Raw genomic sequence first — 24772 nt, 5'->3', positions numbered from 1 at the left:
TTTTGGCTATCCTGGCTTTTTTGTTTTTCCATATAAACTTGATTATTGTTCTCTCAAGGTCTGTGAAGAAGTTTGATGGAATTTTGATGGGAATTGCATTGAATCTATAGATTGCTTTTGGTAGAATTGCCATTTTTACTATGTTGATTCTTCCAATCCAAGAGCAGGGGAGGTCTTTCCATTTACTGGTATCCTCCTCAATTTCTTTCTTCAAGGACTTAAAGTTCTTGTCAAATAGGTCTTTCACTTCCTTGGTTAGAGTTACCCCAAGATATTTTATGCTATTTGTGGCTATCATGAAAGGTGATGTTTCTCTGATTTCCCTCTCTGCTTCTTTATCTTTTGTGTATAGGAGGGCAACCGATTTTTTGGAGTTGATCTTGTATCCTGCCACATTACTAAAGGTGTTTATCAATTGTAGAAGTTCTTTGGTAGAGTTTTTGGGGTCGCTTATGTACACTATCATATCGTCTGCAAATAACGAAAGTTTAACTTGATCCTTTCCAATTCGAATCCCCTTGATCTCCTTATGTTGTCTTATTGCTATTGCTAGAACTTCAAGCACTATATTGAAGAGGTATGGAGAGAGTGGACAGCCTTGTCGTGCTCCTGATTTTAGTGGAATGGCTTTGAGTTTCTCTCCATTCAATTTGATGTTAGCTGTCGGCTTACTATATATTGCTTTTATTATATTTAGGTATGATCCTCATATACCCAATCTCTCCAACACCTTTATCATAAAGGGGTATTGAATTTTGTCAAATGCTTTTTCAGCATCCAATGAAATGATCATATGGTTTTTTTCTTTCAGTTTATTTATATAATGGATTACATTGATAGATTTGCGTATGTTGAACCAGCCCTGCATCTCTGGGATGAAGCCCACTTGATCATAATGGATGATTTTTCTAATGTATTCTTGGATTCGGTTTGCCAGTATTTTATTGAGTATTTTAGCGTCAATGTTCATGAGTGAGATTGGTCTGTAATTCTCTTTCTTGGTTGTGTCTTTGTGTGGTTTTGGTATCAGGGTAACCGTAGCATCATAAAGAGAGTTTGGCAATGATTCTTCTGTTTCTATATTGTGAAATACATTAAGGAGTATAGGTATTAGCTCTTCCTGGAAGTTCTGGTAGAATTCTGCATTGAAACCATCTGGTCCTTGGCTTTTTTTGGTGGGGAGGTTTTTGATAACAGCTTCTAATTCTTTGCGACTAACAGGTCTATTTAGATTGTTCACTTGGTCTTGATTTAACTTTGGTAAATGGTATTTATCTAAAAACCAATCCATTTCTCGTACATTTTCCAACTTTGTGGCATATAAACTCTCGTAGTAAGATCTAATGATTCTCTGAATTTCCACTGTGTCTGTTGTTATGTCCCCCTTTTCATTTCTGATCTTATTAATTTGAGTGTTCTCTCTCTGCCGTTTGATTAGTTTGGCTAGGGGTTTGTCAATCTTGTTGATTTTCTCCAAGAACCAACTTTTTGTTTCATTGATTTTTTGGATTGTTTTCTATGTTTCTATTTTGTTGATTTCAGCCCTCAGTTTGATTATTTCCAATCTTCTACTCCTCCTGGGAGAGTCTGCTTCTTTTTTTTTCCAGAGCTTTTAGGTGTGCTGTTAAGTCTCCAATATATGCTTTCTCCATTTTCTTTAATTGGGCACTTAGTGCTATGAACTTTCCTCTTAGAACTGCTTTCATTGTGTCCCATAGGTTTGAGTATGTTGTGTCTTTATTTTCATTAAATTCAAGGAAGACTTTAATTTCTTTCTTTATTTCTTCCTTGACCCAGGGATGATTCAGTAGTTGACTGTTCAACTTCCACGCGTTTGTAGGCTTTCTGGTATTCGAATTGTTATTGAATTCTAACTTTATTCCGTGGTGATCCGACAAGACACAGGTGATTACTAATATTTTTTTGTATCTGTTTAAGTTTGCTTTGTTACTGAGTATGTGGTCAATTTTCGAGAAGGTTCCATGAGCTGCAGAGAAGAAGGTATATTCTTTCCTTTTTGGGTAGAATGTTCTATAGATATCTGTTAAGTCCATTTGATTCATTACCTCTAGCAATTCTCTTATTTCTCTTCTAGGTTTCTGTTTGATTGACCTGTCCATTGGTGAGAGAGGTATGTTGAAGTCTCCTACTATTCGTGTGTGTGGTTTGATGACTGCCTTGAGTTCTAAAAGTTTTTCTTTTACATAAGTGGGTGCTTTTATATTAGGGGCGTAGATATTCAGGATTGAGACTTCCTCCTGATTAATTGTTCCTGTTATGAGTATGAAATGTCCATCTCCATCTCTTCTGATTGATTTTAGTTTGAAGTCAATTTTGTTAGATATTAGAATGGCCACACCTGCTTGTTTCTTAGGTCCATTTCCTTGGAAAACCTTTTCCCAACCCTTTACTCTGAGTAGATGTCTATCTTTGTGGTTGAGGTGTGTTTCTTGTAAACAGCAGAATGTTGGATCCTGTTTTCTTATCCAGTCTTTAAGTCTGTGCCTTTTTATAGGTGAGTTGAGTCCATTAATGTTAAGTGATATTAATGACCAGTGGTTGTAAATTCCGTTCATTTTTTTTTGTGTGTGTGTGTGTGTGTAGTAGAGTTTGTGTGTTTCTCTTCTTTGAGTTGTGGTTGTGAAGGGTTGCTAGATGTCTGGGTTATTGTAGGCAGTGATGGCAATGTTGGATTCCTTGGGTTGCGATTTTCCTTCTATTACTTTCTGTAAGGCGGGATTTGTGGCTACGAATTGTTTAAATTTATTTTTATCCTGGAATATTTTGTTTTCTCCGTTGATAGTGAATGATAGCTTGGCTGGGTATAGTAGTCTGGATTTGCATCCATGGTCCCTTAGTTTCTGCAGTACCTCTATCCAGGATCTTCTGGCTTTCATGGTTTCCATAGAGAAGTCTGGTGTAATCCTGATAGGTTTACCTTTATAAGTCACTTGACCTTTTTCCTTTGCAGCTCTTAATATTCTTTCTTTAATCTGAATGTTTTGTGTTTTGATTATTATATGGTGAGGGGACTTTTTTTTATCCAGTCTATTCAGCGTTCTGTATGCTTCTTGAACCTTCATAGGAATATCGTTCTTTAGGATGGGAAAGTTTTCTTCTATAATTTTGTTAAATATATTTTCTGGGCCTTTGATCTGCAGTTCTTCTCCTTCTTCAATCCCTATTATTCTTAGATTTGTTTTTTTTATTGTGTCCCTGATTTCCTGAATGTTTTGTGAAGAGAATTTGTTGGATTTGCCATTTTCTTTGACCAGAGCATTTATTTTCTCTATGGTATTTTCAGAATCTGAGATTCGTTCTTCTATCTCTTGTATTCTATTGGTTATGCTTGATTCTGTAGTCTCCGTTCGTTTACCTAGGTTTTCCATATCCAGCCGGTTCTCGTTTTGTGTTTTCTTCATTGCCTCCATTTCAGTTTTCAATTCTTGGACTGTTTCCTTTACTTGTTTGATTGTTTTTTCTTGGTTTCTCAGGGTATCATTCACGGATTTACTTATTTCTTCAAACTTTTTGTTATATTTCTCATCCATTTCTATACTCATTTCTACAAATTTTTTGTTATACTTCTCATCCAATTCTTTAAGGGAGTTATTCATATCCTGTTTAAGGGACTCTATTGCTTTCATCATGGCACTTTTTTCTACTTCTTCTGGGTTAGAGTGTTCAAGTCCTTCTGTTGTAGGGTCATTGGGATCTGGTGTTTTCATGTTGTTTTTCAGATTGTTGGAGGAGGTCTTGCTTTGGCGTCTGCCCATCTCTTCGTTCAAATGCTCTCTATTGGAACTTCTGGTAGTGGGTCAGGTTCCCTTGTTGGGCAGGGAATTCACTGATAGAATGCTAACCTTTCCTCAGGCAGGCTATTGAAACACAGGCACTTCCTCTTTCCGGGATGCGCCTACAGAGCAGGCCCAGCGTGCAAGGCAGCTGAGCTGGGGAAATTTTATGGCCCCAGTGGGAAGGGAGAAATATAGGAATTTGTACCTGGATGGAAGCTGGGATGGCAGGCGGGAGAGCTTAGCAGGGTGGAACCAGCACTGCAGGGTGACCTGGGAGTCTATGGGGTCGGGGAAAGTCTGAGCTCCTCCTCACCGGGCCCCTCCGATGGCCCTATGGATGGAAGCTGGGATGGCTGGCGGGGGGAGCTTAGCAAGCAGGGTGGAGCCAGCAGTGCAGGGTGACCTGGGAGTCTATGGGGTCGGGGAAAATCCGAGCTCCTCCTCGCCGGGCCCCTGCCACGGTCCCGAAGCAAACTCACCCCTTCGATGGCCCTCTGGATGGAAGCTGGGATGGCTGGCGGGGGAGCTAGCAAGGTGGAGCCAGCAGTGTAGGGTGACCTGGGAGTCTATGGGGTCAGGGAAAGTCCGAGCCCCTCCTCGCAGGGCCCCTGCCGTGGTCCCGATGCAAACTCACCCCTCCGATGGCCCTCTGGATGGAAGCTGTTATGGCTGGCAGGGGAGCTAGCAGGGTGGAGCCATCAGAGCAGGGTGACCTGGGAGTCTATGGGGTTGGGGAAAGTCTGAGCTCCTCCTCGCAGGGCCCCTGCCACGGTCCCGAAGCAAACTCACCCCTCCAATGGCCCTCTGGATGGAAGCTGGTGAGATACCATCTTACACCTGTCAGAATAGCTAAACTCAAAAACATCAATGATAGCCTATGCTGGAGAGGATGTGGAGTAAGGGGAACACTCATCCATAGTTGGTGGGAATGCAAACTTGTGCAGCCACTGTGGAAATCAATGTGGCGGTTTCTCAGGAAACTGGGAGTCAACCTCCCTCAGGACCCAGCAATCCCACTCTTGGGAATATACCCAAGAGATGTCCTATCATACTACAAAAGCATTTTTTCAATTATGTTCATAGCAGCACTATTTGTAATAGCCAGAACATGGAAACAACCTAGGTGTCCCTCAATAGAAGATTGGCTAAAGAAGATGTGGAACATATACACATTAGAGTACTACTCAGTGGTAAAAAACAATGATATCTTGAATTTTGCATGCAAATGGATGGAAATAGAAAACGCTTTACTGAGTGAGGTAAGCCAGACCCAAAAAGAGGAATATGGTATGTACTCACTCGTAAGTGGATTCTACCATAATTAAAGGTCTTTGAGCCTATAATTCGTGATCCTAGAGAAGCTAAATAAGAAGGTGAACCCAAAGAAAATCATATAGTTATCCTACTGGATATTAGAAGTAGACAAGATTGCCAGGCAAAAGTTGGGTGCATGGGAATGGGGGGTGGATGTAAGGTGAGATGGGTAGAGAGAAGGGAGAAGGGGAGGATTGGGGAGAGCTTGGGGGAATGGGATGGGTAGGATGGAGGAAGGGTGAATATGGGAGCAGGGAAGAAGATATCTTAATTAAGGGAGCCATTTTAGGGTTTGCAAGAGTCTTGACTCTAGAGGGGTTCCCAGGTCCAAGGTGAGGTCCCCAGAATGTTTCTTGGGCAGCAGAGGAGAGAAGACCTGAACTGGCCTTGTCCTATAGCCACACTGATGAATATCTTGCATATCACCATAGAACCTTCATCTGGCAATGGATGGAGATAGAGACGAGACCCACATTGGAGCACTGGACTGAGTTCCCAAGGTCAAAATGAGGAGCAGAAGGAGGGAAACATGAGCAAGGAAGTCTGGACCATGAGGGGTGCGTTCACCCACTGAGACGGTGGGACTGATCTAATGGGAGCTCACCAAGGCCAGCTAGACTGGGAATGATGGAGCATGTGATCAAAATGGACACTCTGAACATGGCTGGCAATGAAGGCTGACTGAGAAGTCAAAGACAATGGCACTGGGTTTTTATTCTACTGCATGTGCTGGCTCTGTGGGAGCCTGGTTTGTTTGGATGCTCACCTTTATAGACCTGGATGGAGGGGGGAGGACCTTGGACTTCCCACGGGGCAGGGAACCCTGACTGCTCTTAGGACTAGTGAGGGAGGGGGAGGAGGGTAAGGGAAGGGAAAAGTGGGGTGGGGAGGAGGTGGAAATTTTTAATAAATAAATAAGAGCTCATGTAAAATGAAGCATTTCAATTTGTAAAATGAAATTTTTTTCTTTACAGTATGAGTTGACACCATATAAACTAGCCTTATATGAAAACAAACATGAGATGGAAGAGTTTTTAATACAGAATGGTGAGTATGAACATTCAGAGCTTAAGCTAAATAAGTGCTGTCTCTTTTTTACAATCTTAGTGCTGTTCTTGAGGGTGACATTGCTTAAGTAATGAATATTAAAATGGTAGAGGGAATATGGCTTCAATTCAGAAGCTCATATTGAGAAAGCCTAGCATACAGGGAGTGTGAGCTGAAAAAGAGACTGTTCTAAGATAAACAAAAGAACAGTTTCACCAGGCTCAGCTTCCCTTTTAAAAACAACAGTTTGTCATTTCTAATCTGATTGATTGGCAATTTTCTACAAGTTAAGTCAACTTCACATTAATATTGTTTACTTTGAAAAGTGTCAGCTTTATTTTCAACAATGAAATTTATAATTTTACTATTTTTGTTCTGTTTCTTATCTATTTTTTCAATATGTTATGTTAAACATAAGCAGTTTTTAAAAAAACATATTGTCTCTTTGATCACTCACTCTGCTTTAAGTGATTTCTGAACAATCAGATACATTAGGGTGTCCATCATGACAATGAAATGATGTTACCAGATTATATTTTTTCTTGTTCTGTCTGAAATGTCTTGACACTGTGTTGGTCAGATGTGAATCTGTGCACCCAAAGTCCTGAAGCAGTTAATCTGGTTAGGGACAGTTGTTCATGATGAGTACAAAGAACTAAGACTCCATTGAGAAAATGCCTCCTCCATAAGATCTAGTTGTAAGGCATTTTCTTAATTAGTGATTGATGCATGGGGACCCAGTACGTAGTGGGTGGTGCCTTCCAGGGCTTCTGGTCCTGAGTTCTGTAAGAAAATAGAGTGATCAAGCCAGGAAGCAGCTTCCTTCAGTGGCCTCTGTATCAGCCCATGCTTCCAGGTTCCTTCCCTCTTTGGTTTCCTGTACTGATGTCCATTAATAATGGACTATGATGTGGACACATAAGCCAAATGAATCCTTTGTCCCCAAGTTGATTTGGGTCATGGAGTTTCTTCACAACAAGAGCAGCTCTACATAGGGCACTTGGTATTCAAGATGAGTTCAGCTTTCAAAAGCAAATGATTCCTTTCTTTTTGTCCATTCATGTAAATTTAAAGTCAGATGGATTAAAAAGTAAAGCCTGCGTGTGTATTTTTTATTGAAAATACACTTTGTACATACCATATATTCTAAACATGGTCTAGCATCCCTCACCTTCACATGCTTGCTTTTGTGTCAGAGGACATGCACCCCATGATATTCCCATCCAAGACACAGCACAACCCTATGTGATGGCTTTGCCTTCCATCTTATTTGAGGAAAATTTTCTACTTTTATTTGGCACTAGGCCACTTACTCCAGGCGAGCAGGCTGGGAAACCTCTTTGGGATTTTACTATCTCCACCTCCCATGTACTATAAAAGTTCTGGGATTGTAGATACATTACACAGTGTCTGACTTTTTCCTGAGTTCCAGGTTTTCAAATTCTGGGCCATTTATCTGGCCCTACAACACACAATTTTTAAAAGAAAAATTTGTGCCTAAATGAAAGAAGTTTTATGAACATATTGCTGTTAATTATGGAACTAAGTCTTTTTGTGAAGAGCACATTCAATTAGACTTGTAATTTAGTTAGAGGGCCTGTGTTTCCCTTTAATGAGAACCAGTTAATGTCATTTATTCCTCCTTTAATATAAGATAAACAGAAATTTGTAAAGCTGACACTTTTGAAGCATACAGAGAAAGTATGCTTGTGACTTTGACACGGTATAGCACAGTCTTAGGAAATCATGACTAGGAACATGTCTCAGGAATAAAGTACTTATTACACAAGCCCAAGAATTCAGAGTTTAACTCCTCAGAACACAGAAAGGGCCTCGTGTGCTAGTGTGCATCTTTAATCTCAGGGCACCTAGAGGGACATGGGAGATGGAGACAGGGAACTGTCTAGAATGTTAGACTTTAGTTAGTCTGGCCTTTACAGCTGTTAATGACAAGAAACTCCGCCTCAAAACTAAGTTAGGAGGCAAGGACTGACCGTCAAGGATGTCCTCTGACCTAAAAACATGCACTGGGACCAACAGACACAAATGCATACACACATGTGTACAGAAATACTTATCAAATATGAAGATTAAAAAATAAGTTTAGATCCTTGATCTAATAAGACTGGGGATCTTTATATGCTAAAAAGACATTGAACACAGTGACTAAGGTTGAAGGTTTTCCTATAATTTGTTGGAGATCACTACAGCTGTGGTGGTGTTTTGGACAAGGTTCACATCACAGGTAAAAGTCCCTATGACAAGTTCCAAGACCGTGATGACAGCCAAAGCATAAACTAGGAAAATAAAAGTGCTGGTCCGGAGTGTACTGCTATAGGCCCTGAAGTCCAGCAGTCTTAGCTGTGACCAGGGAAGAATAAAGCTGACAAAGGCACATTGCTTTCCTTGAGTTTTGAACCTGGTTGTGCGTTATAAAGACTCAGGATCACATAGAAAGGCTTACTGAACAGAGAAACACCCAGGCTGTGGTTTCAATATTCATACATGAATAAACTGTTAAAACTATTTGAAGGTCCCACAGATGTCATGGCTTCTGAAATGAAGGCAAAGGGATGCTTAGAGGCAAAAAAAAAACTTCTTCATATACTGACCACTGAGCGCATAGCACTTAAAGAAAGGCCTCCAAAGTACATGACAGAGATAGGACTGTGGGGCCATAGGGACGTGGGCAGATGGACGGAACAGGAGCACTGACTCCAGGAGCATATAAATACACGGTTACTGGAGCAAATCATATGGGAAACACACTACGATCATTCGTGTGTGTGTGTGTGTGTGTGTGTCTGTGTGTGTGTGTGTAGTTTGATTATGAAGTAAATTATTTTTTCTTTTTCTCAATGAGGAAAGGTGGAAACTACAGAAGTCATTAATCATCATCAGTTGTTGAAGAATGAATTTAGAGTTATTAGGCTGGGCCTTGTTGCCCATGCCTTTAATCCCAGGACTTGGGAGGCAGGAGGCAGAGAGAGCTCTTTGATTTCAAGACCAACATGATGCGTATAGCGGGTTTAAAGTCAACTGGACTGCGTAATGAGATCCTGTTTCAAAAAAAAAGTATTTGCAAAGATAAATATCTAATGTAAGATAATTAGGGAATTAAAAGTAAAGAAGGTAGAAAACATGCTAAGTGTTTTTATGTGAATAATTAAATGATGATCACTTTTGAACATATGCCACAGTGACGGAGCAGCTGCGAAAGAGCCAGAACAGACAAAGGAAAGGCGCGCCAGCTTCAACAAAGGTAAGAATTGCTCCATCTGCTCCTACCTTCCCTGAAGAAAATAAGGAAAGGATTTTAGATCCCCAAAAAGGAGTTAAGGAAATCAAGTATGAATGCAGTTCTGTTGTTTTCAAATATTCTGGAAAGCCAGAATTAATTAAGAAATTATTTCTAAGCACTTTCAACTGTGAAAATATATTGACAAAACATAGCTTATTTCATTTTAATGCTGGTATCTGCACTGCCTTTGAATAAAAAAGAAAACATCTTTACACCACAAGTGTCCTCCATAGTCACTTTGCAGCAAAGAGGATTGTTGGAAATACAAATTGCCCTTGAGTATTTATAACAAATACCTTGTATTTTGTACTGCATAAGGTTACACATCTCAGTGCCACTAAAATGTAATTATGTCACAAACTTCAAAAATCAATCACATTCATTAGTTAATTTCTTACCTTATGATGTAATAAAACCATCTGACCTCTTAAATGTCTGAAATTTCTCATTTGGACAGATTTGTCATACTGTATAACAATTTTCTTTAGAAATCTCCCATTTTAGGGTGAAAGTTTTGTTTTGTTCCATAATGAATGTATTGATTTTAGGAAGTCTTATCAATCTTGAGATGTTTTTCCTTTCTCTTCCTTCCTACCTTTCTTCCTTCCTCTAATCCTTCCTTCTTTCCTTTCTTCATTCCTCCCTTTCTTCTCTTTTTCTCTTCATTCTTGTTTTTTGGTTTTCTGAAGTGCTACAGGTTGAACGCAATGCTTTGGGAGCATTCTAGGCATGCACCCTACCCGTTATCTCTACCTTTAGTACTTTTCCCTTTAGTTTTTGTTAATAGAACAGGGTAAGGGGGTACATCATTTCCATGCTGCAAAGCAGGATTCAACAAGAAAAATTGGAACAAAAAGAGTTTAAAAAACGACATCATTCTGTATTTCAAAGAATTAGCTGCTTCTCCATTGAGTCAGGAGAGACTGTGGCAGTGGCAGCAACACCACAGAGTGTTTAAATTCAGTAACTGTCATCACAGTGCCTTTTATACCTAACTTTCCAGTGGCAACCTCACTAGGTAGTGAATCCAAAATCTTCTTCCCTCAAGAGGTAAGATGAAGAGAGTCGATATCACTGTAATGGAGACAGCTTTGTGTCACTTTATTATGAGGTTTGCTGTTCTTGGCATTTGTGGTGGTGAGAACCGACTGATGGCTCCTGCATGGTAAGCAGAGGCTTCACCACTGAGCCGCAATCCCAGCCAACTAGTTGGTGGCTCAAATGTCCTTCCTGAGTCCTGGGGAATGCTAGGAAGGCACTAAGTTTCCCTGACTTTAAAAAAGACAAATAAAATGAATGAAAGTTTCAATTCCTTTTTTTTGTTAATGTTTATTTTGCTTTATGGAGACAGGGTTTTACTGTGTGTAGATTTGGTCCTGCCCTTTAACTCCTCTGTACACCTGGCTGACCTTGAGCTCCCATAGAGCCATTTGCATCTGTTCCCACGTGCTAGGATTAAAGGTGTGACCACCACGATAAATCTAGAAACTGTTTTAGCTCAAAGTCAAACAAGAACCACAGAAGCTATTTTGTGACACAGTCAATTGATGCTTCTACTGGCAAGGATGCTGCTCTCCATCTGTCTGAGAGAGGTCATTTAGGGTCATCACATCTGGTATGGGTGGGGGTTTAGTTTTAGCTATTATCCTTGATAAATTTAAGTCTTCTTTGATTTAAAATATACAGAAAATGGATAAATCCTACATTAAGAAACTGCCAACAAAAGAGTATTAGTATTAGTCTAGATAGGTCTCAAAAATTGATACTATGTGTCTACACATTTTAAGTTATATTTCTCTAGCATTGTAATAAAATGCCTTTTGATTTTTTTAGAAGTATGTTACAGTACTGACCCAATTCCTTCTTGCAGGTAAGGTTTAAGAATACATTAATACTAAGGAAATTCAAAGATAACAAACTAAGTACTGCTTGTGTTCTCAGATAGATATCATTTTAAACAATCAATTTTTACTTTCTGTTAGAGTCCCCAAAGTATTATCAATGTATTTTTAGACTGAAAAATTGTTTGTAGATAATGGACATGAGGTTTATACTCAACCATCATTTCCCCAGGAACAATTCTGTTCTGAAAAATGAGCCTGCTGCTTTTAACCACACACACTACGTCCATCTGACACTCCTTGCCTTTTCAAAACCTTTCTGAAATCAGCTTGTGAACTAGAACTTCATCCCATTTACCTTCTGAGAGCTGACAGAATTTGGGGTCAATCTGAGTTATCACACAGTGTTACAAGAAGCCAACAAATTACTTTCCTCCTTTGATACCATCTCTACATGCAGAGGATCTTTTGTCCAATGTAGCATCCTTTCATAGATGGTGGAAGACCTCATGCCTCCCTCCTACCACAGTGCTCCATCCATCACTTGTCCATTCATGTGAGCTGTTTTCTGCAGCAATGAAGTCTCTGAATCTCAATGATTGTCTGAACATAGAGAGCCAAACTGTAGCATGATTATTCTTTTTGTCTATAAAAGGGGGCTTTGTCTTCCCCATCGGGTGGACATGAACATAGAGTTTAAGGCCCCTTCCTGTCAATGATATTTTATCTTAGTCACTGATTTGGCAGACAACTAAAGGTTGTATGTCAAGCTATGTCTGTGCGCATCTTGATTGATTATTTCTATAATAGAGGGCAATTGTGTTATCTTTTGTGGAGCCATGTATCAATAAAACATTGGATACACATTAGTAACTTGCTTATTTGCTCCGAGTTAAAAGATCCAAAAATCATCAAAGCTAATGACAGTTTCATAATTTGCAGTAACTACAACTGTTCAAAGACACACCTTGCAAAAACCATGGTACTTTCTACTTGAAATTCTAAACAGTCTCCAGCTAAAAACTTGAAAATATCCACTGAGTTTTATTGTTGCTTGTTAAGTTTTTATCTTGTTAAGTTAATAGCAATGCTCATTTGGCATAGAAACAGGCCCATTGTGGTTTCAAGATTCACTCATGAATGGACTACTAAGGGACAGCTTGAGCATATCCCAGGCCACAGTAATTTGTAAGAGTGCTAGCAGAATCTGGAATCTATTCTATGGTTCATAAACAAATATTGAGGGAGATAACATCACATTCAGTGAGAACTCACAAAGTAACATGCAGAGAGGGGTTCTGTATTGATCTAGGAGCAGAGAATAACATGACAAGTGGAATCAGGGTGCTAATTACATTGAGTACAAGAGTGACCATCAGTTACTACAGTTAAAAAAGTGCTGGGGAGGAGCCAGTGTCTTTCTTTGTGTGTGTGTGTGTGTGCGTGCATGCACGCGTGCATGCATACGTGTGTGTGTGTGTGTGTGTCTGTGTGTATGTCAGTGTTTGCATGTGTGTGTGTGTGTCTGTGTGTCTGTGTGTGTTTGTGTATATGTGTGTGTCTGTGTATATGTGTATGTGTTTGCATGCGTGTGTGTGTATGTGTGTGTGTGTGTGTGTGTGTCTGTGTGTGTGTGTGTGTCTTTCTATGATTTGTATGGGCTAATTTTTGTGGACTATATTCTTTCTTTCACGTGAGAAAAACTTTTATGGAAAGAGTAACCAAAACTAATCAACTCATTGAAAGACCAGTTAAATCTCTAATGTATGTTAGGAAATCAAACAACAAATAATAAAAAGCATTTTAAATGTTTTTACATGAATATTAAAATATTACTTTTTAAAATATGCCACAGTGGAGTACGACCACCAGGAGAGCTGAAATCCATACTGAAGGATTCCTTTCAGATCAGTGGAGGTAAGAGTGATCCTGAATACTTTGCTGCTACTTCCCTAATTTCAATAACAGCTTGGTTCTTTCAAAAAAGGTACAAAGGAAATAAGATATAAGTGTAATTCCATTCTGTATTCATTTGTCTCTTAATGTTTTTCGACTTCAAATTTATTTAAGAAATGGTTTTTTGAGAAATTTTCATTCTCAAACTATATCATCTGAAACATGTTTATTTAATGTGAGGGTTGATACACACAGTATCTTTGTATAAATAAAAAGACCTCTAACTAGTCCACAGTATGTGTCCTCTATAGTTATATGACAGCAAGTTTGCTTATTAGAAAATGGAATTTTTTAATAATAAATATATTGTATTTATGTTATACATTATTACATACATCAATATTAATAAGGTGGTCATGTTAAAATAAACCCCAAAATATAGTACTCAATTTAAGATTTTTGAGGACTAAATGTAGCTAAGTTTTTGTGTATTTCTTCCTTTCTAAAATTTCTCAATTTAGACATATTAGGCAAATCACCTATGGTTTTATGATTATCTTTAATTATGCCATTTAATCTGCATATATCTTGACAAAATTCTTCACATAATAAATAATAGGCTTGCTCAAGTATTAAAAAAATGAATTGATGTTGAGTCCTGTAGGCACTGCTGGGGATTGATCACTGCCATTATAAGCATTCTAGGCTAGCATTCACCCTACTGGCTAGGCTGCCTGCAACTTTTTCCTTTGGTTCTATTAGTTTGTGTAGGATATGGCGATACTTGGTTTACATGTGAATAGACATACTTTCCAGAACAATTTTCCACAGTAGGAGGAAGACTGAGAAAAGAGCATCATTCTGCAGTGGACGGCACTGACTGATCCACTGAGTCTGGATAAGATTCTAAGAGTGGGAGGAACACTACAGAGTTGGGGCTTTCAGCAGCTGTCACCACAGTGTCTTTCTCACCTACCTTGCCTATGGAGAGCACAGCATCAAGTGAATAGGAGTACATGGAGTGTAGAGGATCTGAGAGACCCTCTTCCCATAAGAGATGAGGTGAAAGAGTCAGTATTGTTGTAATGTGGGTGACTGTTCTTTACATTATTTCTGTTGCAAGGAGGGTGCTTGTTCATCCCGGAAGCTTGGCTAGCCTAGCCCCAAAAGAACCACACAGAAATTGTATTAATTAAAAAACTGATTGGTCCGTTAGCTCTAGCCACTTATTGGTTAACTCTGACATCTTGATTTAATGCATTCTATTAATCTATATATCACCACGTGGCAGTGGCATACCAGGTAAAATTTCCAGCATTTTACTATTTAGTGTACAGGTAACAAATCTTTCAACAGAGTTTCTCTAAGGACCAAACTCACCCATCACTGCATGTTTTCATTCTAACAGCTCTCCTAACACCCTGATGTTCCTGCATCTATAACAGAGGACAAGGGCAGTACCTCCGCTATTAAGGTAACATTCTCCTTTGTGAGATTCATTTTCTTATGGATTTTGTTACAGTGCAGCAGTAGTCTACCTATCACAGTTTTATATGGAAATTTGGTTAGAGAAAGGTGTTTAGTGTTTGTGAACCCTCCTGTTCATAAGTTCCTGTGAGCAGTAAGTCCTTGCAGGTAGCAGTGGCCAAATAAGAGAATGAGCTGGAAACACAGGGAGTGGGAGATTGAGTGTGGATTTTACATCATAGAAGGGGCCTGATGCTTGACCAAGGATGGCTTGCAGAAATAAATAAACCTTAGACTTATTTTAAAAATGACTGTGGTAGTACACCTGAATACATTTTTAAGGGTCCAGTTATTTCAGTGGTCCAGGCATCACCCAGGTGCCTTTTCCTTCAGCATAATTGCAGGAAGGTTTTCTCTTCTTTTGGATATTACTATTTCAGAATCACATATAAGAGCATCCCCTCTGTCTGCCTCTTTGCTTCTTCATTTACGCTAGCAAGTAATTGTGGAAATTTAGCTATTTGTAATCTGTTCAAATAAGTTTTCATTGTGAAGAGATTACACCATGTTTTCTATTTGGTTCCACTAGGAGGATATTGAAAACTCTTTCTCCAGTTACACAGTAAGTATTTTTCCCCAATTAGCCATCAGTTGTAGATGTTAAGATTCAATTACCATATAGTAACCCTTTGATTTCTGGATATTTGTTCTGTATTTGACAATAACATACACTCTGATTCGTTGTTTCACATTCAAACATTACAATATTTTAGGTTAGTAATTAGACATTTATCTATTTATAATAAATTGACTTCATCATCGTGAGCTGCTGGGGGTTCAGGAAACTGTTTGTAACCTGGAGCCCTAGAGTAAGGGTTGTGTGAATCAGAAGTTGAATATTAATGACTTTTGAATGTTACTCAGTGGTCAAATGGGTTTCTATAAAGCAGTTCCACAGATACTATGAAATGGAGGACACTAGTAATTAAGTGAGTGTTTATTTATAAATGGCAAATAATATGGATTTTGCCTTCCAACCACAGAAGAGAAATACTGTTGAAAGGGGGCCTATAAAATTAATAATCATCTCATATATAAGATTTAAAAATTTTAAAATATAGCGAGTTCAGTTTAGTCTCAGTCACAGAGAAAGGCTAAATTTCTCAGTTCATGATTTTCTCAATCCACATAGCAAAAGTACTTTTTACTTCTTGATGATATCATAGTAATTTGTAAATAGATAAGCTTATTAGAATATATTTCATTTTTAAGTAATAGTTTCTACTTTTCATGTTTCAATACCCTGTGCCTGGTAAGTAATAAAGTAGTTTTGAAATTGTTCACCCCCAAAACAAAAGAGTTCATTTCATAATCAAACTAGGAAAGTTAATCCTCTGTCTTTTCATTGCAGAACATACGGGAACAATTTTTATATTCTAACTATATCTCCTCAGTGAAGAAGAAGGACCAAGCAGTTCTTAGGAAATCGGTGATGAACCTAAGTTCTCTGGGAGAGGCAATGCCTGAATACTCTGGAAAAAATCATGCTTGATGGTAATTCCCACTAATTTGAAAAGTAACATATTTGCTTGTAAGGAGAGTGATGGCTTTGTGTTTCTATGTCTGCATAGTTGCAAATAGCATCAGGGAAGAGGAAGCCAGCCTTGAACATATCTTCACCTCCTTCATACCCTCACTCCTGGGTATACCCATGCTAGCTAGGCACCTTCTAAGGCAGTAGTTCTCAGTCTTCCTTATGCTGTGACCATTTAATATAGTTCCTCATGTTGTGGTGACCCTAACCATAAAACAATTTTTGCTGCTACTTCAAAACTCTAATTTTGTTCATGTTATGAATTTTAATGTTGATATCTGTATTTTCAGAAGTCCTTAGATGACCTATGTGTGGGTACTGGAATCAAGCCCAGATCTCTGTAAGAGCAACAAGTGTTAGAAACTACTGAGCCATCTTTCCTGACCCAGAATGAATATGTTTGATACACAAATAATTAGAGTATATCATCAGTGGAAACTCTCAGAAAGTATGCTAACTTCCTAGCCCCTAGGCCTCATCAGTCTGTCAGTTTGACACATTGAAATCCAGAGAACACAGAGGCAGGAAAAATAGAAATAGGAGGTTGGGCATGCTGGTGCACACCTCTAATCCCTGCATTCCTGAAGAAGAGGCTGGTTGTTCTCTGTCAGTTCAAGGACACCCTGGTCTCTATTCATTTGATGGATGGAGGGAAGGACGGAACACATGTGCCATAGTAGAAGTCTGGAGGTCACAGGATAATTTATGGGAGTCTGTTCTCTCCTCTCACCGTTTCAGTCTCAGGGATCAAATCCAAGTTGTCACTGATGCTGGCGAGTGCCTTTATCCAATCAGCCACCACACTGGACCTCTGATTTACACTTTAACTGATTTTTTTTGGCATTAACACACACACACACACACACACACACACACACACACACACACACACACACCACTCTAAGCAAGAGAAAGAGGGAGACAGAGAGAGAAGGGAGATCATGTTCTGAATATTTTGTTACCATTTAGAAGATTATTTAGCCTTTGTGATATGGTCTAGCGAGCAGAAGGATGTCTGTGGTGGGTCTTACTGGTCATCACTACTTCTGGAACCAGTTCTGAGTTGTCTGCTTCCCTGTCTATCAGCATGTGAGAAGCAATAGACCACGGCCACAGACAAAGCCTCCCCAATTGCTTTCCCTACTGTAAGTGCTGCAGGGAAAGTCTGTCCATTACAGCAGGGAAGGCAAGCAGGAGTTCTCTGTAGCCATGAGCCTTCTTTCCTTCCTTAAATAATCTCTGCTAGGTGTTTTATCACAGCAACTATAAAAAGTATTAGCCTTCTTTTGTGTTTTTATTTATTTATTTTACTTCTTTTTTCTTTTATTTTTTTAAGACCAACTTTTTTTTATTTTACATACTAATCCCAGTTCCTTCTCCCTCCTTTCCTCCTGCTCTCCCTACCTTATCCGTTTCCCTCTTCTCACCCATTCCTCAGAGAGGATGAGGACTCCCATGGTGAGTCAACAAAGTCTGTCATCTCCCTTGAGGTAGGACCAAGTCTGTCTTCCCTGTATGCAAGCTGAGCAAAGTATCCTTCCATAGGGAATGGACTCCAAACAGCCAGTTCACACACTAGGGATAAATAAATCCTGGTCCCACTGTCAGAGGCCCCGCAAAGCTGCCCAAGCCATTCAACTGTCATCCACATTCAGAGGGCCTAGTTTGGTCCTACACAGGTTTCCCAGTTGTGAGTCAAGATCCAGTGAGCTCTTAGGACCTTGGGTCTGCTGTTTCTGTGGGGTTCTCTAAAATCAACCACATATTCAGTATAAAGCAAATCTCAACAGATAAAAAATTGAGATAATTCCGTGCCTTATCAGATCACCTATGGGTTAAAGTTAGACTTGAGCAACACTAGTTGCAGAAAACCCACAAACCCATGGAAACTAAAAAATTCTCATCAGAAATAAAGACTTCCTAGAATTCAATGAAAATGAAGGCACAAAATACCCAATCTTTTGGGATACTTTGAAAGCAGTGCTAACAGGAAAGTTCATAGCACTAAATGCCTACATAAAGAACCTGGAGAAATCTCACACTAGCGTCTGAACAGCACGCTTGAAAGCTCTAGAACAAAAAATGCAAACTCACCCAGGAGGAGTAAATGGCAGGAAATAATCAAATTGAGGACTGAAATCAATAAAATAGAAATAAAGAAAACAATACAAAGAGTCAATGAGACAAGGAGTTGTATTTTTTTTGAGAATATCAGCAATATTGGCAAACTCTTATCCATGGTATCCAAAAGAAAGAGAAAGAATATCCAAATGAACAAAATCAGAAATGAGAAGAGGGACATAACATCAGACACTGAGAAAATCCAGAGAATCATCAGTTCTTTTACACCCAATGTACACCAATTGTCAATCTCCATTGCAAATGGTTAATATCTAACTAAATACCTTGAAGCATCTAAGTTCAACATTAGGAGAAACATGGCAGATTCGACATAATTATTACATCTAATGAAACCATTGGTAACTGTACTTTTAATATTGTCAGAACCAAACTCAAATGTTTTTTCTTTTAAGTCTAATCTAATTTGGTTTCTAAATTATTATTAGTGATTATATACGATCAAATTGAGTAATTGGTCAAGGGAGATTCTAGGAGGAAGATAGATCTCAAGAGATTTTAATAAGCAAATATTCACTCGCCAGACATCTTCCAAGATTTCAGTGAAAATTCATTAGCATATAAATTAACATGATTAACTCAGATATAATTTCTAGACTAAAGTAGAATTTTTAGGCTGATACAGAAAGTAAATGATAATGTGATAAATGTGGTGACCATGGAGTGTTCCCCTTGGCATAAAGGGATTAGCATCTTGGATATGCAAAGGATGAGAGTACAGACCACAATATCACTAATAGAAATGAGATATTAGCAAATTCTTGAGACAAATAAAGCAAAAGGCAGTGGTTTCTATCCTTCAAAGATGCGACTGAAATAAAACTAAAGATCACTTTTATGATGTTAGATTTACATAAAACTATATTAACACATGAGTTTCTCAAAATCCATTATCTGGTAATTGCAGTGTAATGAGTATAAATCACCAACCTGAGCTAGATAATGGTGTGGGACAGTGGTCTGTATTCTGTCAATTATATTTTAAATAAGCACTGATTGACCAGTAGCCAGGCAGGAAGTAGAGGCACGGCAAAGAGAACAGGAGAATTCTGGGAAGAGGACACTTATTCCACAGTCTTGTCCCAGTCACAGAAGAAGCAAGATGTGACTGCCCCACCGAATAAGATATTGATAAGAATAAGATAAGAATAAGATAAGAATAAGAATAAGATATTGGCTAAGGCAGATAAGAATAATGGGCTAATATAAGTTGTAAGAGTTAATAAGAAGCCTGAGATACTGGACCAATCAGTTTATAACTAATGCAGATGTCTGTGTGATTTCTTTGGGACTTAACAATTGCGGGAATGGAGCAGGACAGAAAAGTCAGTCAACAAGATAATGTCAGTTCCCCTGGCTAACAGAATGCTAAGTAGAAGTCTTCATGAAAAGGTGTGACCAGAAACGCTGTACACAGGCCCCAAAAGCACAAAGATGATGGTTAGCTTAGGAGAAAGAAAAGGCTCACATTGCAATGAGTTTTCTCCATTTTCCTTCTGAACTGCTGAAAATCAATCTCTATCTCTATCTCTGTCTCTGTCTATCTCTTCTCTCCTGCACACACATCTTTTTATTAAAAAGATAGAACACACACACACACACACACAGAGAGAGAGAGAGAGAGAGAGAGAGAGAGAGAGAGAGAGAGAGAGAGAGAGACCAGCAGGACAGAGCACTTACCTTGCAATCCTAATGACCTGAGTTCTATCCCAGGGAACACAAAAGGCAGCAAGTGTCTCACATACGTAATCCCAACATCCCTAAATCCAGATTGAAGGCTGAGAGTAGAACAGCCCTGAAACCTATAAACCAGCCAGACTGGAACACACAGAGCAGCAGAAACAGTGAGAGACCCTGTCTCACCCAGTGGAAGTAGAGAGCCACCTCCTGAAGGTTATCCTCACACACACACACAGGCACACATACACACACACACTAATATAGCATAAACAAACATAGAAATGTGAACACATAAGCTCACACCCCAATAATAATGTGCTGTTTGAGGTTTCTGTCCTGCCCGATTCCTGCAGTTGTTAAGTCCCAAAGAAATCACACAGAGGTCTTGATTAATCATAAACTGGTTGGCCCCTTAGCTCAGGCTTCTTATTAACTCTTATAACTTATATTAGCCCATTATTCTTATCTGTGTTAGCCACCTTTTTCAGTGGCATAGTCACATCTTGCTTCTGTGTCTGGACAGGACTGCAAGGGAGCTTCCCTCTTCCAAGAAGTCTCCTATTCTCATTGACCCACCTCTACTTCCTGTCTAGTTGTCCTGCCTATACTTCCTGCCTGGCTACTGGCCAATCAGCGTTTATTTAAAACATAATTGACAGAATGTGGACAATTGTCCCACACCAGTAATTTTTAGAATGATACGAAATTATATATCCTGAAAAATAAATGGTGTCTTTATATTAATTGATACTCCTGTTGTGTAACTTAAGTCCAAGAAAATATCTTCAGGGTCTTCTCACTTATCTTCAGTTTTTCTATTTTCCATGTGGCATGTCTCCTGGAAAATTATACTTGTACCATATGGCTCTTTCATTTCCTTTTTACAACTAAGCATACTTAGTAAATGAAGCAATTAGCGAAACATACAATATGTGAAAATGTGTCTAACCCTCACAAATATCTCACGCTCTGATGTGTTCAAGTTCGTCTTTCTCAAGGAAACCAATCAACTGAACATTTTCACATGATGCACTTGAGCAGTTTGGACATACATGTAGGATGTCTACTTCCTCATCTTTTTCCTTTGACAAACAATGTTTCTTAAGCTATTTTGTTTAATCATCTCTGTGTTGCCTTGTTTGATGATGTTGGGTAAGCTTTGGAATGTTTGGGTTTTTTGCATACATAGCACAAAGTCTCCTCAAACCTGGTACAGAAAGGTAAACCTAGACTGCTACATTAGGAGTCTCCCTGAGATGTCATGAATGACAACAACCTAAAGTCATTGTTTGTAATTGGAATAAGAGTTGATGAGGCACCCCTCCTAACAAACAGTATCAAATGCATTCTCAAAACTGATACTTTCTAAATGTATCTATTAAATCAGTTGGTGTTCTATGTATCCTATCTAAGCAGACATGATGGAATGGTCTCAACTCTTTTGGCATAATCCACTACAAACACCCCTTCAGCACATCAAATGAGGCCTTCAGGCTTCGTCCATGTCATTCAGACTGTGATTGGATGATGGTTATATTATTTTCTATTGCTGTGATAAAACACCATGCCCTAGGCAACTTCAAGGAGGAAGGGTTTGTTTGGAGTGGTGCCTATGGTTCCAATGGGACACATACAATTTCATTACCACTGTGGTTCAGGCAGGCATGGTGCTGTAGCCCCAGCTGAGAGCTACATTTAACTCATACAAGAAACCGAGAGCTCACTGGAAATGGCACCAGTCTTCTGAAACCTCAAGACACACAACTCCTCCAACAAGGCCACACATCCTAACCCTCCCCAAGTAGTTCCACTACCTGGAGACCAAGCATTCAAATACATGAGCCCATGAGTCTGTTCTCATTTAAGCCACCACAGAGATGCTGGAACAGACCATTATATCCATCAGTCATGTATAAGAACAGTCACGACTAGGGAGTAAGAATTTGGAAGGCACCTTCCAGAATCCTTACTTAGTTCCACAGTTTCCCTCTGATGTGGGTAGTGGCACACTTTATTCACACATTTCAAAAGTCACCCTCATTGTTCCTGTTCCCAGGAACCTAACGGCAATCGTGAAAGCCATGGGAAAGCATTAGTGTGGTGCAGAAGAGAGAGGTTCTTTGTGTTCCCAAAGCCCCTGATTGTCACATTCAACTAATTTGGCTGGAATATAAACTCCCAGTGATAAAGACAGGAGAGGACACATTGTATCCTTTTCTTTTCACATCTTCCCATTATAGAGAGGATGACAATGTCAGGTAGCAAAGAGCAGTAGAAAAGAAGGCATAGAGCTGAGCAGGTCCCCTTTTAAGATTCTCAAACTCAGGGCTTTGACTCAAACAGAAAGGAAGCAGAAGTTACAGGATATCAGTGGTTAGGGTGATAAAATTACCCTGAACAAACTAACATTTGGGGACTATAACTCAAGACCCTAAAATTAACAGATAAGTTCTAAAATGAATAAAAATCAGGAAAAATTTTAATGAAAACTAACATCTCAAAACTTTCTTAAAGGTTGAAGAAAAGAAGGCAGACACCTTCATGCACCTGACAAGCATGGCATTGTGCCCCTGTCTCCTTCCCACACTGACTTGACATCATCCTCACGTGCAAGTGACAGAAGTGACACTCTTCAGGCATCTGAGAAAATTACAATTCACAACACCACTCTGGATTACACACGTTCTTTAGGTACTTACAGTGGACATGCAAGGGGGAGAGCACAAGCTGACCCTGAGTCTGCTCCCGATAACCACAATGGTGACACCATGAACCCTTTGAACAATGCTCACCCTGTTTTTGAAACTTGCTTAGAAGAGATCATAAGTGTGTTAGATTCACTACTGATTAGGAATCTGCTCTTGTTTGTGTCCCAGGTCACGCTTTGGACCTTCCTCAGAAGGCTAGTGTACGTGTTCCTGCTGCAAACCCAGCCGACTACACCTGTAGTACAATGAATGCTCACTCCAAGTCTCTTCCACTTTGGGCAGCAACCATGCCAATTTTACTGCTAAAATCTTCAATATGATTTCTGAAATTCTTGGCATTGGTGATGGCATGTGTATTTTACCTAATTTGGCAAGTGCTGTGCAGTTAAAATTACCATGAGCTTAAGAAGGTAAGTTAGACAGTAGCAGTGGTTTAAAATAGATGAAGATTTTTGTACTAGAAATCCAATTCTTCTTGGCTCTAATATGTATGTTAAATCAATTTTGTGCTGTGTATAGTACCCTTTAGGCATTATCTAAAACTAAAAAACATGCTCATCTTTTCCAATCATATTGGAAATACATCACATAAAAGTAACAAAATCAGTTTAGTCCAACCAAACTGATCAAGTAAAGTTGGTAGGTTCACAGTTGTTTCCATTGCTGGAATGAGGGAATAATTTCCACTCCTAATGTGAAACTTATGTTTTCTAAATGGTTAAGCAGAGAAGTGTAACTGTTAAGTATTAATTTTTATTTTTCTGTGTCCATACACTGTGACTTACATGGAGAGCATTATTTTATAAACCATCACCCCCTAAAGAAGCAACATCTGAGAATAAAACCAATGTAATAAGAACTAAGACTCCACATTCTCACCCCTTCTCAAATACAAAGATATTCATTGTGACATGACACTACATAAGATTCTACAGGTGATGCCTCTGTTACTGCTCATCCTAATGATGCCAACAATGATGTTTTTGATGCAACTGATAATTCTTGCTTTTCTGTTTAGTTGCTTCTGAAGGACCTATGAGGAGCTACTCACATGAAGTGACAATGTCGGGAATATTTTTCAAAATATAGAAATTTTAATGTTAAATATTTCTTTGAAAGTTGACACAGACTATGTAGAATGCTGTATGTAAGTTTATAATAGTTTCCATTAAAATGTCTTATGAAAATATTTTAAACTGTTTCTTGGTATTGTACAAACTGATGATATGACCTTTTGGTGACGTGTTTAAAGAGTGGCATTAAGGAGAAATAAAAGCACTTCCACTGGGAGTCATTTCCAGGAATGAATTTTCTACATGTTCCCTGTCTTCCCTTCTCTGTCTGTTGCATGAGTTTGAATCTGCTCCTTTCTGAAGAGGTCTGTCTGTCTGTCTGTTTTCGTGTCTGAGTCTGTGTCTGTCTGTCTCTACATCTGTCCCTGTGTGTGAATGTGTATCAGTCCCCTTTGTAGTCCTCTCTTTTATTGAATTTTACTGTAAGAATCACACGGGGGAAGGAGTGGGATACTTTTTAGAAATCATTTGTGGAATCTTATAAGAGATTAAGATAATGTTCTCTTAAAAGTGGGCTAAACAATCAGTTTGAGTACACAGTAGGGCAGCAGCCTTATGTCTTAGTGAGTAAACAGTAGGACAGTAGCCTTATGTCTTAGTGAGTACAGAGTAGGGCAGCACCCTTATGTCTTAGTGAGTACACAGTAGGGCAGCAGCCCTATGTCTTAGTGAGTACACAGTAGGGCAGCAGCCATATGTCTTAGTGAGTACACAGTAGGGCAGCAGCCATATGTCTTAGTGAGTACACAGTAAGGCAGCAGCCTTATGTCTTAGTGAGTACACAGTAGGGCAGCAGCCTTATGTCTTAGTGACATAGAGGTATGTTATGAATTCTGGCTATGATATCCAGCAAAGGTTTCAGTCTCTAGAATCAGAGAGATTTCCATACATCACTCCAACCTCAGGTTCTGGGCT

At 39.1% G+C, this 24772-nt stretch overlaps 1 long non-coding RNA gene across 4 annotated transcripts in view; it reads left to right on the top strand.

Annotated features, from left to right (window-relative positions):
* LOC125400579 (uncharacterized) overlaps positions 1-24074 on the top strand; it is a 28535-nt gene extending 4461 nt beyond the window's left edge. For 2 of the 4 annotated variants that reach the window (XR_015735949.1, XR_015735948.1), the window contains 11 exons: positions 5543-5668; positions 6086-6158; positions 9359-9420; positions 11293-11329; positions 13156-13217; positions 14605-14670; positions 15253-15285; positions 16075-16217; positions 22591-22767; positions 22953-23194; positions 23803-24074. This is a non-coding gene — a long non-coding RNA (uncharacterized LOC125400579). The remainder of the gene's footprint in view (positions 1-5542; positions 5669-6085; positions 6159-9358; positions 9421-11292; positions 11330-13155; positions 13218-14604; positions 14671-15252; positions 15286-16074; positions 16218-22590; positions 22768-22952; positions 23195-23802) is intronic. The other 2 variants (XR_015735951.1, XR_015735950.1) reach the window with 2 other exon arrangements.
* The last annotated feature ends 698 nt before the right edge of the window (positions 24075-24772 follow it).

The sequence above is a fragment of the Myodes glareolus genome, chromosome 22 (assembly GCF_982192425.1).
Source record: "Myodes glareolus chromosome 22, mMyoGla1.1, whole genome shotgun sequence".
In the NCBI taxonomy this organism is placed as follows: domain Eukaryota; kingdom Metazoa; phylum Chordata; class Mammalia; order Rodentia; family Cricetidae; genus Myodes; species Myodes glareolus.
Note: the sequence above shows the minus strand (reverse complement) of the source record. Positions and strands in the feature narration are given on the sequence as shown.